Source organism: Phascolarctos cinereus, unplaced genomic scaffold (assembly GCF_003287225.1).
Source record: "Phascolarctos cinereus isolate Bilbo 61053 unplaced genomic scaffold, phaCin_HiC Scaffold_7;HRSCAF=346, whole genome shotgun sequence".
NCBI classification, from domain to species: Eukaryota; Metazoa; Chordata; class Mammalia; order Diprotodontia; family Phascolarctidae; genus Phascolarctos; species Phascolarctos cinereus.
Window position 1 is genome coordinate 168,992,932 of NW_027556180.1, and position 16,998 is coordinate 169,009,929.

A 16,998-nucleotide genomic window follows, 5' to 3' on the forward strand; every position below is an offset into this window, starting at 1 on the left:
AGCAGGCTCTAGCAATCCACCATTATTTCTTTGATGACTATGCCTGACCATCTATATCATTCCAGAATAAGCTCTTTAGAGGCCTTATTCAATGAGGAGGTAGCAGTTTATTTTACAAATTTTGGGCCTACATCTGATAAACTTGTTAACAGCAGGGGGTCATTTAAAAAAATATGTCCAAAACAAAGTCCTGCAAAAATAAAAAGTCCTTCTCATCCTTGGGTTACCAAAGCTATGGAAAAGGGACCAAATGAAGAAAAAAATCCAAACAAAAGATTTCAAGGGGTGACCAAGAATAATGGCCCCTTCTTTGGGGAAAGAAGCAGATTTCCTGACTGGGTCTTTTGGGATCTACATGTTGAGAAGGCAGCAACAACCCTTGATGAGAATCTGAAGTCCTCTTTCTTACATTTGTAACAGGCTTTTCCTTGCTCTGATAGGCTACCTTTCCTCCAATAATCCCCTGGGAGAGAGAACCATTCTTGATAGCTTCCTGTACATAGTCTCAAAGCTACTTTATAAGCCTGCTTTTGATTTGCTGGTTCATTTCCCAAATATTATTAATGGTTTTTTCATGTCCTTTTATATTTTATCTCTATGGTCCTGAACCAACAGTAACTGGATATTTATTTATTCTGAATAAAATGGACTCTAGAACATACTTACTCCCCAATTTAGGATTCTCTAGCATGGCGACCATCAAAAAGTTCCAGGCTATAATGAACTAATGTAAATAATACCCAGATGCACAGGATCATATTTCACTAAGAATCTCTAACACACACACACACACACACACACACACACACACACACACAGACAATACCCTGATATACTTAACAACCCATATTCTGTTTTTGTGTATGTGTTGTGGGTGTGTGTTTTCCACCTAATGTATTAATTTTGAAGCTATGTCATTAATCCTTTTGTATTTTTGAATTCCCCTCATACAGAGAACTCAAATATATACATACACATACAAATATTTGTGTATACATGTAAATATATGAATATAGGTACATATGTATATGTCTGAGTGTATATATGTGTATATATATATGTGTGTGTGTGTGTGTGTGTATTTGTGTGTGTATGAGTATGTGTAGGTTTTTATGCTTCTCTGTATTTTTGACCAAGAAATGCAAAAGTGTGATTAAAAAAAAAATCAGTAAGATTATCCTTTTTGAGAGAACAAAACATCCTCAGAAATGTAAGGTTTTGAGCTTATTTTAGAGTATTATGTTGAATACTGTCTGAACACAGGAGTTTCTTAATCTTTTTTTGTGTGTCATGGACCCCTCATTATCAAATAAGATAATATTTATAAAGTGCTTAGCACGGTGCCTGGTATGTAATAGAGGCTTAATAAATGTTTGTTCCCTCTCCTCTTCCTTGCCTTTAGCAAAGTCTTTGGACTTTTTCTCAGAATAATGTGTTTTGAATGTATAAAATAAAATAAAACAGTATTACAAAGAAAACAAATTAGATTTAAATATATACAAATTATGTATATTATATATAATATAGTACAGTTATAAATATATATATATATATTTTTTTTAAAATACATTCACAGACCCGAAGTTAAGAACCCATGGTCTAGTCTAGGCAGAGTACCACATTTTCGCACAGCAGAGGGAAGAATCAATGGGAGTATAACATATGTTGCATTTCAAAAATCATGTTGGAACACATCAGAGCCCAGCTGATGCTCATGCCTGGTACCCTTTGAAGTTGCTGAGACGGGCACACAAGTTAAGGGCAGCATTTCGTCCAGATGCACCAAGGTTCCTTGTGCGAACGTGGGTTGGTATAGCAATTAACCTAATCAAACCAACAGCTTTGAACCATTCCCAGAAAGAGACACAAGGAGAATGCACACGCTGGCATCTTCTACTGCTGTTGGATGTTACCACTGCCTCAGAAAAACCTATCTGAAAGCTCATCTGTGCAGCCCAAATCTCCCCAAGCAGACTTCTAGAGAGCCAGATAGCCTTCTGCGGAGCTCTGGGCTGGTTCCGATTTTTTTTCCCCTGGCCATGAAGGATGGAAGATGACGCCCTCCACTGGCTGAGCCTCCACTTTTCATCAATCATCAGCTGCTAAAGAGAAATCACTTTGAACACTGAGGCGGGTAGCTAGAGGCAATTACTTGTGATTGATAGCTCTAAATATGAAACGGCATGTACCTCATCCATGAAGCATGGAATCAGAGGCATATTGTTAGTGGGGGAGATGAATGGAACTTGAGATAACCTTGGCAAATTAGGCATATGTTAGCATTAAGCTTTGTCAGTAAGCAGGCTATAAATTACAGACATATTGTAACTCCATAAACTCATCTAATGAATTGAATGACAGTGGTAATTTAATGCAGAATGTAACAGTTTAACCCTTTTAAGAATTTAGCTACATTTCCGTATTATGCAACAAACCAAATTATAGAACATATTCAGTAAGGTAGAATGGGGCCTTCAAATTTCATGCACATCTTTTTTAACGTGTTCATTAACCCGGAGGGAATAGCATTATTTAATGGTTAATTATTTTTAATGATTTTTTTTGTTCTTTTTTGTCCCCCTTCCTAGAGAATGATCAAGCTAAATATATTTAAGCCCCAGGGCACAGCATGGAGCACATTTCTGGGCCATGACTGAACACCTCGGGTGGTATTGTGAGCAGGAGGCTAAAGGCCGAGAGACTTTAACCAGAGAAGAAGTGCAGCAATTCTGTAGAAATGCACTACCTGTGGTGCCTTATTGCTATAATGAAATGGAATTTATAAATAAAAATAAGGGGAAAAGACAGACCCTATGCATTTACTGGCCATTATTGACAGAGCTATGACATCAATGACAGCTAGTGCAGGATTGTGAAGCTGTTTCATAATTTACTGTATATTTTAGTCAAAGTTCCATGTGGAAATAACTGACAAATCAATGAGGGAGCCAAAGAAAAGTTCCAAATTCGAAATGGGAAAATTAAATGTAATATGTCATTATTTAAAATGTGTTGACACACTAAAAAGCATTTTTAAGTTCTTTCTCAAATGGAAGTGATGCAAAACAGGCCAATGGGTGTAATTATTGTCTCTCAGGTGTGGTGATTTGTGCTTGATGTTACTAAACTAAGAATTTTCCCAATAAATTGCCCCCTTATGTATTTGTTATCCTACAGAAGGCAATTATCTTTTACCATAGGCTGTAAGTTGAAATATATTGTTGATTTCCTGTACCATAAATTGCATTAACTGCTTTTCATGGTCACCTCTTTGTGCGAGGTAAGCAGCCCCATCACATGGACTTTTAGCCAGATATGCAGTTTCCTTCAGACTGCACAGACAGATCTGTAATATTATTTTCCCTGACTCTGGTGTGCATGCACTTAACATCTCTGGTGAACTGAACCACTGCATTTACCCTAATAGAAAAAGATGAATAACAATAATGATCATATTTCACACATTCTGTCTTCTGCGGATTGCACCTTTAATCTGATGATCTCCAAGTGCTTTGGAGAAGCAATGTCGAAATAAGGGCCTTAGTAGGAAGTTGTAACCTGGGCTCATTAACAGATCAGAGCTATTTGCTTCTAAGAGGCTAATTCAGAGAAACAGTCTATTCAGCTGTCATTGCTAGGCTTGTAGCGATAAACCCTCAACTATCAAACTTCCATCACCTGCAGGGGAAACCGGCTGCATTCTTTGGTTAAATTAAGCCCTAAAAGTTTAAATTAAGCAAATAGGTATTATTTCAACTTTCAAATAGTCATACTTCACAAGCCTTTTGTAGGGTAATCAATGGTATGCGACATTGACACACGGTAAAGAAAATCTGCATCTACATGGTCCGCTCTTTTTGAATGGAACCCACAAGGGAGGGGGTGGGGGGCGTTGTGAAAAGAAAAAGGAAGATACTGTATCTAGAATTCCCTCTATCACTTAAATGCTCCTAATAATACTTTGTGCTATTTCATCTCTTAGGTACTACATATATGGCAAATAGCACCTCATAGGAGGTGATATATAGTCTGTATTAAATATTCATGTTATTTTGATACTGACAATACATAAAACTGGATCACTGGCCTCAAGTAACTAATAGGCAAACTCCTGTGAAGACCTAATAACCTAGTGCTTGGCACACAGAAAGTGCTTGATAAATGTCTTTTCATTGCCTTTTTCAATCATTCAATCCAGTCCAGAATAATCTCTCTTCTGAGCTTCTCTGTGTTACTCATCCCGCACTTCTTATCCCGCACTAACATATGTAAATCACCCTTTCTTCCCAAGTAGATTGTAAGCTCCTTGAGGCAAAGAATGGTCCCTACACATCAAAGTTCAAGAAGAAGAACCCGATAAATATTTCTCAATTGGTTGATTGGCATCTGTTGGAACTGGCAGGTTGTAAATATTAAATTTAATGTTGATAAATGCTAGAGGAGCTAGAACCAATGAAAAAACTTGTCAGAGATGAATGATCAGGGCTGACTGATGGAATGGTGTAAACTCTCTAGGCAAGACTTTTAGGCAAAATGTGTGACCCGTTCTTACAAATGTCAACCATGCTAAAGAACAGGGAGAATCTTTCTCATTCTTCCCTTTCATAAAAAAGGTTCAGGAGGAGACACTGAAATCCTTAGACTACTAAGTCTCTCTTTTATAATGGGAAAGTTGGTCTAATCTGTTTTTTTTTAAGGTAGGATCATGGATCACTTATGTAAACATAACCTATTGAGTGAGGTTAAAAGTTTAGGGAGAGGCAATACGGTTTCTACAAGAGGAAGTCATGCCAGACTAATCCACTAGAATTCTTTGAAGGAATAGTTTCAGGGAAACAATGGGAAACCAATAAACATAATCTATTTAGACTTTCAAAAAGGCTTTGACAAAGTTCAGCACCAAAAGCTATCTTTTTTTTTTTAATTGAGTCACTAAGGGATAAGGGTACAGAGACCATTTTACTACAGATAAGGAACTGGTTGATAGACATGAAATAAAAAGTAGGGACAAATACTTGACAAACACATAGAAAAAGAGGACTTGATGTTCCATTATCTCAGTTTATATAGAATAGTTCATTGAGTTTCTTAATACATGCAACCCTTTTTGTCCAGACCACACCCTTCCTATTGGGTTTTTGAGGGCCAGTTTTACTGTTTACAGTCTTTTTAATTAACTGAACTTACTACCCAGAATTTCAGGGCTTCCAACACCACCAGGTTTGGGGTGGAAATTTATTACTCTTTTTTGCAAGCAAGGGATACAATGAAAGACTGGCACTTTCCACTTCCTTCATGAGATGTTAAGTAGACAATGTGGTGATTGGAACTAGATTGACTCCAGAACGATCTATGCAGAAAGCTCCCAGAAATAAGATCTCTGTGTCCAAGATCTTGAATTGTGAATTCTGCTTTCTTACTAAAATCTCCTCATTCCACCTCTCCTCCTACTACCCTTTGCTCTTAAATCTACTTTTCTTCATCATTGGGACCACCTACTTAGCATTTGATCTCTTCTCTTTTTTTCCCCCACTTTATCACTGGAATTCTGAATTTCTCGATAGTCTTAGACCTAAAGTCATACATTTTTTATCAACTCACCATTCACCACCCTTGAATCCTTTGAACATTGCACATTGTTGTTTCCACCTTGGTAATTCCAACCATGAATCACACCCTCCCCAGCCCCCACTACCACAACTATCTATCTTCTAATTTCGAACTACCAAGCACAGCTGGAAGATGCCTTTACTACTACATAAAAATCCACCCCTGATTGACTCCTGATCACAATTGAAGGGATAATAATAATAATTTCAACTTTTCTCTCCTCAAACCCCCAAGTCCATCATCACCTCTGTTTTAGAGATTGAAATGAAAAGAGGCCACTTCAGTGAGCTTGCTCATCTCCCCTCTCTCATACTTTTATGCCTCTGTGAACTCTTCCTTCTTCCTTCCATTCTTGGAGGATGAGGCATCAGACCCACTGACTTGTTGTTAAACTGATGGTCCTCTCTCATTTTTAATCTCTTGCTCACTATTGTCTCTGTGTACAAATGTGCTCAAGATGCTTATAATTTTTAAAAATGTTGTCCCTGACCCTGCCACCTCCTTGATTCATCATTCTGTATTTCTCTCTGTTTCAATGCTATATTTCTAGAAAAATGGGCAGAACAAAGAGAATGTTGTATATAATAACGGCAATATTGTTTTGAGAACAACTTTGAACAACTAAGTCATTTTGACTATTGTAAATACCCAAATTAACTACAAAAGACCTATGAAGCAAGATGCTATCTGCATTGAGAGAAAGAACTGATAAACAGAAATACGTACAGAGTGATTTTACACAGACACACACGTATACATACATACGTATATGCATATGTATATACGTATACATACATACGTATATGCATATGTATATATACAAATGCACATATATATATACATATATATATGTATATATATATATACATATATATATATACATATATATATATACATATATATATGTGTATATATATATATACATATATATATATGTATATATATATATATATATGTATACACGCACACACACATATTTGTGTCTAATACTAGCCATCTCTAGGGCATGGATGGGGAGGGGAGAAAATAAGGAGACAAAAAGAAAGTTAGGTGACAACTTTATTAAACATATAAAAGGAATAGCAAGTTGTACATAATAGATTTGCAGTTTCATGTGCAATCATCTTTTTTTTTCTATTCTAGTATGTTATGGAAATGCTTGAATTATTTCTTAAGTTCAGAATAAAATAAATTAACAGAAAAGAAATACAAGAGAAAGAAAAAGTTGTTTGCTGCCTTTCCTTCAAGGATTCTTAGCTTAGGGTCCTTGTACCCCACCTCCAGGGGTCTATGAATAGATTTCATTGCATCTACATACTTGGATGGGGGAAAATTATACCTTTATTTCAATTTAATCAATTTCCTTTTTAATCCTATGCATTTATTTTATGCATTTAAAAATATTATCTTGAGAAGGGGTCCAAAGGCTTCGCCAGACTGCCAGTCCAGGTCCATGATACAAAAACAATTAAAAACCCCTTCTATACTCTCTCATGACCCACTTCCCCTTCAATTTAATTTGGCAAGCATTCACAGAGGTCTTGGTATGTTTGAGGCACTATTTTAGAAATGGGGGTTACAAATAAAAGCTGAACATCTCTACCTTCAAAAAGTTTAAAGATTATTCAATCAGAATTCCATCCCAGTCACTCTACTGAAACTTCTCTCTACAAAGAAGAAGGTACTGATAAATTTTAAGAACCAGGTATCTAGGAAAAAATGTCCATATGACAGGTTTTTAATTTTAATCTTCATTATCCATATTTTCCCCATCACTTTCTTAAGTCTAGACCAGAGATGTCACACTGGCAAGCAGCCAGCAAAACTAGAGTGCTGCTCAAGCTAGATTAAAATATAGTTGGAAAATGCTTAACAAAATGAATAAAAATACAATACAACATAGATGATGCTAATTTGTGGTTTTCTTTTTAAAAATTTTCATTCATTTTACACTTAAAAACAAAAAGACAAAAAAAAATTCAGTTACACAGCACAACAAAAGAGAGGACTCAATATGAAATCAGGGATCTCTATGTCACACTGTTTACTTTTTTGGAAACTATGTAATAAATACTATACATTGTTTTCAAAACTACACTGTTTTTCTGTGCTTCCTTCTGAGTTTTCTTTTGTTCTCTGCTGTGCACTTTCTCTCTCTCTCTCTCTCTCCGTAGCCCGCACTAGAGAAGGCCATCATTTGACACAGATATGTATATAGATGTAAAACAATACTATATATACTTCTATTTATCAGTTCTTTCTCTGAAGGTGGATAGCATCTTTCCTCATAGGTCCTTTGCAGTTGATTTGAGTATTTATAACACTCAGAATAACTTAGTTGTTCACAATTGTTCTTCCAACAATATTGCTGTTATTGTATTATATTGTTATTGCATATAACATTCTTTTGGTTCTGTTCATTTCACTCTTCATCATTTCATGCAAGTCTTTGCATGTTTTTCTAAAATATACCTGTTCATCATTTCTTGAAGCACAGTAGAATTCCATCACAATCATATATCACAACCATTTAGCCATTCCTCAACTGATGAGCATCCCTGCAATTTTTAGTTCTTGGCCACCACAAAGACAGCTGATATAAATACTTTAGAATATGCAGGTTCTTTTCCTTCTTTCCTGATCACCATGGGAAACAGACCTATAGTGACCTCTTTGGGCATAATTCAGATTGTTCTCCAAAATGGTTGATTCTGTTCACAGTTCCACCAACACTCTATTGGTGTCCTGATTTTTCCAAATCCTCTCCAATATTTGTCATTTTCCCCTTCTATCATTTTAGCCAATCTGATAGATGTGAGATGATATCTCAAAGTTGTTTTCATTTGCAATGACTTAGAGCATTTTTTCATATGATTATATATTACTTTGATTTCTTCAATGAAAAACTGCCTGTTAATATTCTTTGACTATTTATCAGTTAGTGAATGATTTGTATTCTTATAAATTTGACAAAGTTCTCTATATATATGAGATATGAGATCTTATCTTAGAAACTATATAAAAAATTCCTCAATTTTTGGCTTTCCATCTAATCTTGGCTACATTGATTTTATTTGTACAAAACCTTTTAATTTAATAAAATCAAAATTATCTATTTTACACCTCACAATGCTCTCTATCTCTTGTTTAATCCTAAATTCTTCCCCTATCAATGTCTGATATTAATTTGTGGTTTTGTAAGTCAATATATGGCCCATCCATTTCTATTTGAGTTTGACACCACTGGCCTAGACAATTAACAAAACAGTAAATCAAGCCCTGATTTGTAACATTTGCCAATTTCTTAGGCATAAATGCTCACACTGAAAATTTAATAATCAGCTCCAGAGACCCATTTAGAGTTGGCTCCAGTATACCCATACTCTAAGGTCACCAAATATTTTTCATTGCCAAATCCAATAGCATTTTCTCTGTTTTATTTTCTTTGGCCTCTCTGTCAGTATCTGTCACTATTGACCACCTTCCCCATCCTGAACACTCACTCTGCCCTTGATCTCCACATTCCTTCTTGGGCTCCTTCAATAGTTCATCTTCATTCTCCTGTACCATATGGATGAACGTCCATAAAGGCTCTCCTCAGCTCTCTTGTCTTTCTATACTTTGTCTTTTGGTGAATTCATCTACTCCCACAACTCCAATTATCTCTATGCAGATAGCTCCCAAATCTATAGAGCCAGTCTTATTTTCTTTTCTGGATGCCAATGTCATATTTCCAACTGTTTGTTTAACATCTCCACCTAGATGTTAGACCAGCACCTTAAACTAAACATGTCCAAGACAGAACTCATTGTGTTTCTTTTTAAATTTACTTATTTTGTTCAGTTAACAAAAATCTACCTTCTCTTGCTCCCACCAACTCCCCTATTGAAAAAGAAAAAAAACTCTTCTAAAAGCTTTAACTTATTGTATTGCCCTCCCCCCACAAAAAAAAAAAACCTACTCCTCTTCTGAAATTCCCTATTTTTGTCAAGGGTAACACCATCCTCCCAGTCACCCAGCTCCTTAAGTTCAGAGTATTCTTGACTCTTCACTCTCCTTCATCCTCCATAACTCATCAGTTGCCATTTGTCATATATTTTATCCATGCAACATTCCTTGAAGACAGCTTCTGCTTTCCACAAAACCACTATCCTTGTTTAGGCCCTTACCACCTTTTGCTTGGACTATTATAACAGTCTGCTAATTGGGGACCCTCTTTCAAGTCTCTCTTATCTCCAAGATATTCTCCCCACAGACACCATGGAGATATTCCTAAAGCACAAGTCAAACTGGTCTACCGGTTTAAGAAATGTGACATTCCATTTCTATCTTTGTATCTTTCTGTGTTTCTTGCTACCTACAGTATATCCCTTCTCATTTCTACCTCTTAAAATCCCAAATTTCTTTAAAGCATAGCTCAACTATACCTTATAATTAAAGCCTTTCCTGATTCCCCAGAGGCTAGTGTTCCCCCCAAAAATTATTTCATATTTATTCTGCATGTATTTTGTATTGACTTGAGTACATGTTGCTTCTTCTGATAAGACTCTCAGCTTCTCTAAGGCAGGGATTGTTTCATTTCTGACTTTGTCCATGCAATGCCTAGTATGATATCTGGTATATAATAGATGCATAATAAATGCTTGCTGATGAAATTGCCCAAATTCACCAGAAAAAAAAATCTTTTTTCTTGGCTTTTGCTTCTGGGAGACAATAATTGTCACATATTAAACTAATTTTTTCTCTAAAGCATTAATGTTCATTGTAGCTCAAAGAGATATCAAATAATTTGTATAGTTGGTTCAAGAGACTGTCAGAATCACCATCGTTGTTCAACATTTATTACACGCTTGCAAGGGATATAGACAGTACTTTGTCATATTAGAATAATGAAGTTCATAGGACATCCTCTGTATCCTCTTCTGCCAGCCCTAGGATCTGGTAAGGATTGTGATTATTTAGATTTCACAGTGGAATTAGCTGAAGACTGAAGACTTCTAGTATTTGGGAAGATGAAGGGAAATCACAGAATCTAAATGAAAAACATATACCATAGTAAGCCTTTGTTTGGGACTTTGCATCTTCCTATGGGAGGCTTCATTCAAAGGAATGACTGGACGGATGGATAGATGGATGAATGAATGAAAAACATAAATTAAGTGCTTGTTGCATGCAGAGTGCTATTCTAAATACAAAAGATACAAATAGAAAAGCAAGGTAGTTGATACTTTCAGGGAGTTTACATTTTAAATATGGGAGACAACATATATTTAAGGTTTCAGCTTCAAGGCAAATGGAAAGAGCTGATGTCCCCTAGGGTACAGTGGCAACATTGGTGTGGATTCGTGTAGAGATACTCCTGAAGTCTTATTTCTGTCTTGAAGTCATCTCTAATTACACAAATGCTAATATTCCTCTAATTCCACTGTTTAAACATGTAACTTGAGTTATCACCCCACTGAGTGAAATTAATATAACCACCTAATTGGAGTTAGATATTGTAAATGTTAGTATAGCTTTAGTATTTCTCCTTTACTTTATTTTCCTTCACAACTTTCTCTTCCTCCTCCAGTACTTCCTCCTTCTCTTCTATCACCACCTCCTCATCCTCCTACTCTTCCTCCCCCTTCTTCTTCTTTTCTTCTTCTTTTTTAAAATAAACTCTTTATTAAAACAGATGATTAAGTCCATTCTCCCCTCTTAGTAAAAGCATAGATATGGCCTCTACAGAACATTGCAGTGATAGGAAACTCAGTACCTAAATTCACCATCTCCCGAAAGATCCTATTCCCTAAACCAATATGGTCTGCCATAAATGAAAAGGTCCTGCTAATACAAACACTTCAGAAAAATGTAAGCAAAAACAGAACCATATATGTAATGACTACAACAATATAAATGAAAAGAACACTAAAAAGAAGCAGAACCTTGAGTAAATGCAACAACCAATCTTGGTCTCAGGGACAAAATTATGATATAGATACTTCTTCTCTGGTTGGAGAAACCAATCACTTAATTTTTCTGGGCCTCAGTTTATTATGTAAAACAAGAAGGCTGGGCTAATTTCTGGGTTTCCTTATAGGTATAAATCTATGATTCAAAAATGCAAGTGGCATCCCTCTGCAATTACCTCCAATTTACCCTCTATACATCTGGTACATACATGGTTGTTTGCATGTCTTACCAACTCTTTTTTTTTTTTTAGGCAATTGGGATTAAGTAACTTGCCCAGGGTCACACAGCTAGTATTTGAACTCAGGTCCTCCTGACTCCAGGGCTGGTGCTCTATCCACTGTGCCAATTAGCTGCCCTATGTCTAGCCAATTCTTTTGTGAGGTCCTTGAGGGCAGGGAATGTTTTATTTTTCCTTTCATCCCTAGAGCTCAGCTCAGTGCTTAGTGCATAGCAGGTACTTAATAAATTCTAGTACACTTGCTATGCAAAAATAAAAGGAATCATTAAGAATTATTTACAACAAAATAAACAGAGGACAGAGTCACTATAAGTGAATTTAAAGAGATTCTTCTATAGCCTCACTTTATAGACAGAGCTGCTCAATGTCAAAAAATGGTTAATAAATATTTCACAAAGTGCTCATGAAAAAGTGAAAAGATAAAAATTAGTCTACAAGCATTCATTTCTTTAAGAGTAATAGCAGAGATGCATTTATTTTTAAAACTGTGGCATGAGTTCAGTGAGTTCTCAATGATTCTCAGACCTCAGCAACAATGCCTTACTCTTTGACCTATTTTAAATGCCTAGAAATGGCATATATTCAATAAGATGACTTTTCTGTTCCTCAATTAGAAAAGAAAATGAGGGGCAGTTGGGTGGCACAATGGATAGAGCACTGGCCCTGAAGTTAGGAGGCTCTGAGTTCAAATCCAACCTCAGACCAAACACTTGCTACTTACTAGCTGTGTGACCCTGGGCAAGTCACTTAACCCCAACTGCCTAAAAAAAAAAAAAAGAAAAAAGAAAAGAAAATGACTTTCTTAACAGGAAAAAATAATCTTTCCATAAAGTCAGTCAGCCGTCTACATCCCAACCCTCTCAGCCAGCTCCTTGATCCATAAAACCTTTCAAGTTACCATCTTGTGGCTCAACCCTGCAAAGAGTGGCTAGAACCCCGGTTCTTAATACAGGCAGTTCTATGAAAGGGAGGAGTAGCTAATAGCCTTGTCCTTGGAATTCCTGAATTTGCCAAACAGTCATAGAAACAGTTTGAAGATGAATTGTTTCACTGAAGCCATCAAGCTTTTTGCATAACTCCTTAAGCACTCATTGTCTTCAGCCAAAGGGTAGCAAAAGTTGTTTCAGAAATCCTTTATTAGTGGTCTCTCTGGAGTGCACTTTATCTCATGAACTCCCATTGACTTGATGTCAGACACGTAAAAGACCTCATAGTTTGACCCTGACTGATTACCAAAACCTACAGTGTACAATGCAAGGAGCTTTCATTCAGAAGTTTAACAACAACAATAATAATAATCTTAAAGATGTTTTTAAGGAACTTAAACCTGAGTTTAAGGGGAATAAAATAAAATGATGGGGGTGGGGCTGCTATAGAGAAGGTAAGGGGGAAAAGGAGCATTTACATCACATTTAAATTAGTACAGAAGGTAAGGAGGTATTTACAAGTTACTTTAAGAAATAGCTTTGCAGAGGTAAATAAATAAAGTGCCTTCACTTGGGAGTTAACAGGCTGCTGGTGAAATATTAGTCCTGATATAGCCAAAGGCTGATGTGAATGCTCTGGAAAGGTCTTCAGGAGGTGAATGCTTCCTTCTCTGGATTTGAGCCCTACTGACTAGCATGGTGCCTGGAATATAGTAGGAGATTAATAAATGCTTATTGTTTGGTTGATTACTAGACTGGGTCAACCCTCTGCAATATAGTGAAATCAGCAAAAGTATGTCTTTAGCCCCACATCTTTGCACTCAATATAAAATTAATAGCAGCTGCCATTTAAGCATTTACAAAATGCTTTCTTTGCAACAACCTGGTAAATGAGGCAGTGCAGAAATTGTTTTTTTGAGTACAGTCTCGTTTTCAAGAGGAAAAAACTGAGGCTCAGAAAAGTGACTTGCCCAGTCACACAGGTGGTAATTGGAGGAAGGCAGCACTCAGACCTTACATCTTCAATACCAAATCCGGTGCACTCGCAGTCTCTGTCTCTGTCTCTTTCTCTGTGTGTGTGTGTGTGTGTGTGTCTGTCTGTCTGTCTGTCTGTCTCAGTGCATCTGTCTGTCTCTGTCTCTGTATCTCTGTCTCTCTCCTTCTCCCTCTCCCTCTCTGTCCGTTTCTCTATCTGTCCCCCTTCCTCCCTCTTTCTTTCTTCTCCCACCTCTCTCATCCAACCCAGGGAATGATCATAGGATAATTCAATTCAACAAGCATATATCAAGCAAATACTGCATACAAAGAAGGAACTATGCCAGTATCTTAGGTCACTAAGTAAAAAATTTTAAACAGTCCCTTCCTTCAAAGATCTTATAGTCTACTGTATTTGCATGTAAAGCAATACATTTTTTTCTTTTTTGTAGTGAGGCAATTGGGGTTAAGTGACTTGCCTAGGGTCACACAGCTAGTAAGTTATCATGTATCTGAGGTCAGATGTGAACTCAAGTCCTCCTGACTCCATGGCTGGTACCCTATCTACTGCACCACCTAGCTGTCCCCTAAAGCACACATTTTTATGTATTCCCAATGATAAGCACAGTGCCTGACACATAGGAGTAATTTAATAAATAATAGTTGGATGATTAATTGTTTGATTTTAAAAAGTATTTTTAAAAATTATTCCTTTTCTAAAAATTGAATTTTTCCATTAATCACCATCATAATCAAATAGCTTACATTTAATTGGCACTTTCTAGTTTACAAGAATTATCTCCCTTAATCCTTAAAGTAGTCCAGTAGAAGCATATGTACACCCATATATACATACATACACACATATACACACTATACATATATATATACAGAGAGAGAGAGAGAGAGAGAGAGAGAGAGAGAGAGAGAGAGAGAGAATTGTCCCCACTTTAGATATGAGGAAACTGAGACTCAAAGAATTGAGTGGCTTGCCCAATATAACATAGGAAATGAGTGGCAAAGCTAAGAACTGAACCCAAGAAATCTGATTCCAACTCTAGTGTTCTTCCCACTCCCCTGAACCCCTGAAAGTCAAAGAAATGGAGTAATAGGTCATTTTTCAATTGACGTCAGTGGGGATGCTATTTAGAATTCTTCAGTCATTTTTGCCCTCATTTTCTATTGTTCTTTTGCACACTACTTCCAAATTCCTATTTGCTGGACAAGAGCAGGAAACATAAGGTATGCCTTTTTCTACAAGTACCCAGATCCATCAAGTTCTTTATATTTCAATAATGGCACTGACGTGTGCATCAGAGAGCTTTTGGCACAAATTTGATCTCTCAGTGAAATTGGCCCTTGAATCCTCATCCCAGCCGAGATTATGTGACCCTTTCCTCCCTATTTTCCTAATGGTTTCTTCACTACAAAGCCCAAATTGAATGAATATTTCAGCCATCCCCAAGATTTGGAATTAAATTTATCTAGTATAAATCAATAGAGTGGAAATCAAAACTAAAAGCCCAGAATTATTTTTGTAGGGCTCTTTGTGCAAGACAACTTTGCATTTAACCTCTGGACCAACTGGCGACTCCCTAACTCCACCACAGTCACTGAACTCGTGTTTCCCATACATTAATGTAATGAAGCTGTCCTAAAGGCAGACATTAATGACAAGTTCTATTAAAACAGGCTTATATAACTTTGGTTCACTCACTATCATGAATTGTTGAATAACTAAATTAGAAAACTATAAATTGACTTAAAGTGTTCAATTTCCAATTGGAAGAGAATTCAGTATTTTCTTCCTGGCTTGGCTAGGCATCATTATTTCCAAATTCAGATTAGTGGATTATTTCATATTTTCATTATTTTATAATTCATACATTAACATGACATTCATCATTCTAAAGGGGATGTGTAAGTAGGACTCACACTTAGCAAATTGTGAGGCTGTCAAGCTAGAGTTGTACTGGAGTTCACTTTCACCCTTCATTTATCTCCTTGTTACCTGAGTCATGGCATATTCCATCCCCAAAGCCCACAGGATATCCACCAGCTGTCCAGTCCCACCCCCTTGTGGTAACCTCCCAGAATAGTGACCAATAACCCCGTGATAGTACCAATAATTTCCAGTTTTTCCCTACAACACGGATTGAGCTCATCCTTCCCATTCTTCCTGTGGCAGGAATTAGTATTCCCTAAAAGAACACAAAGTGATTCCAGTATTTCATTGACCCCTATTTCCTGAATGCAACTTCCTGGTAATCTCAGGGTATTAAAAAAAAATCCCACCTACATAAAGCTGGGGCAACTAGGTGGCCCTAGATGGCAGCTAGGATAGAGCTCTGGGCCTGGATTCAGGAAGACCTGGGTTCAAATCCAGCCTCAGATACTTGCTATCTGTGTCACCCTGGGCAGGTTACTTTAGCCCTGTTTGTCTCCATGTTCTCCTCTTTAAAATGAGCCAGAGAAGGAAACAACAAATCACTCCAGTCCCTCTGCCAAGAAAACCCCAAATGGAGTCACAAAGAGTACAACAACACAGCTGAGGTCCCCTCCAACTTGGTAGACTTCTGAAGATCTTGCAAATAATGATTAGGTAGCATTTATATAACACTTTAAGGTTTGCAATGTACTTTACAAATATTTTCTCATTTAATCCTCGTACAAACCCTAGAACTTGGGTGTCTATTATTATCCCCATTTTACATATGAGGAAACTGAGGTAAACAGAGGATAAGTGACTTGTGTAGAGTAACACAGTTAATAAATGTCTAAGGCTGGGTCTGGTCTATCCACTGAGCCTCCTAGCTGCCACTAATATTCACTATACCCTTTACCATATCCTGCCCTGATGACCAGAAGAGTTTCTGTATATAGACAAGCAGTTTCACATCCAGAGAAATTAAGTGCCCTTGTATCCTTATTGCCTATCCTTGCTGCGTTAAGGCAAAGCAAATTTCGTTTTGTTAACTTTCAATGACTTACAAGTGCCTCGTTTTGTCCCATCTTAGACCTGAACTAAGAAAGTATCATTAGAACCATCTATGGATTTTCTTCCTTCCTTTGAAGAGAACTTATTTATCTTGTGTCTGATTCCTTCAAGGTATTCCCATTCAGCTGGTCATCTTGATTGAAATCAATCTCCAAAATCATTTTACCCAGATATTAATGGCTTCATGTACAGCCTCTAATGAGACATATTTACATAAAGAGATTCTTGGAGACAAAGTATCATCATTAAAGAAATGAATCAGTCATAGTGAGATTTCAGGCGCTATATAACAAGAG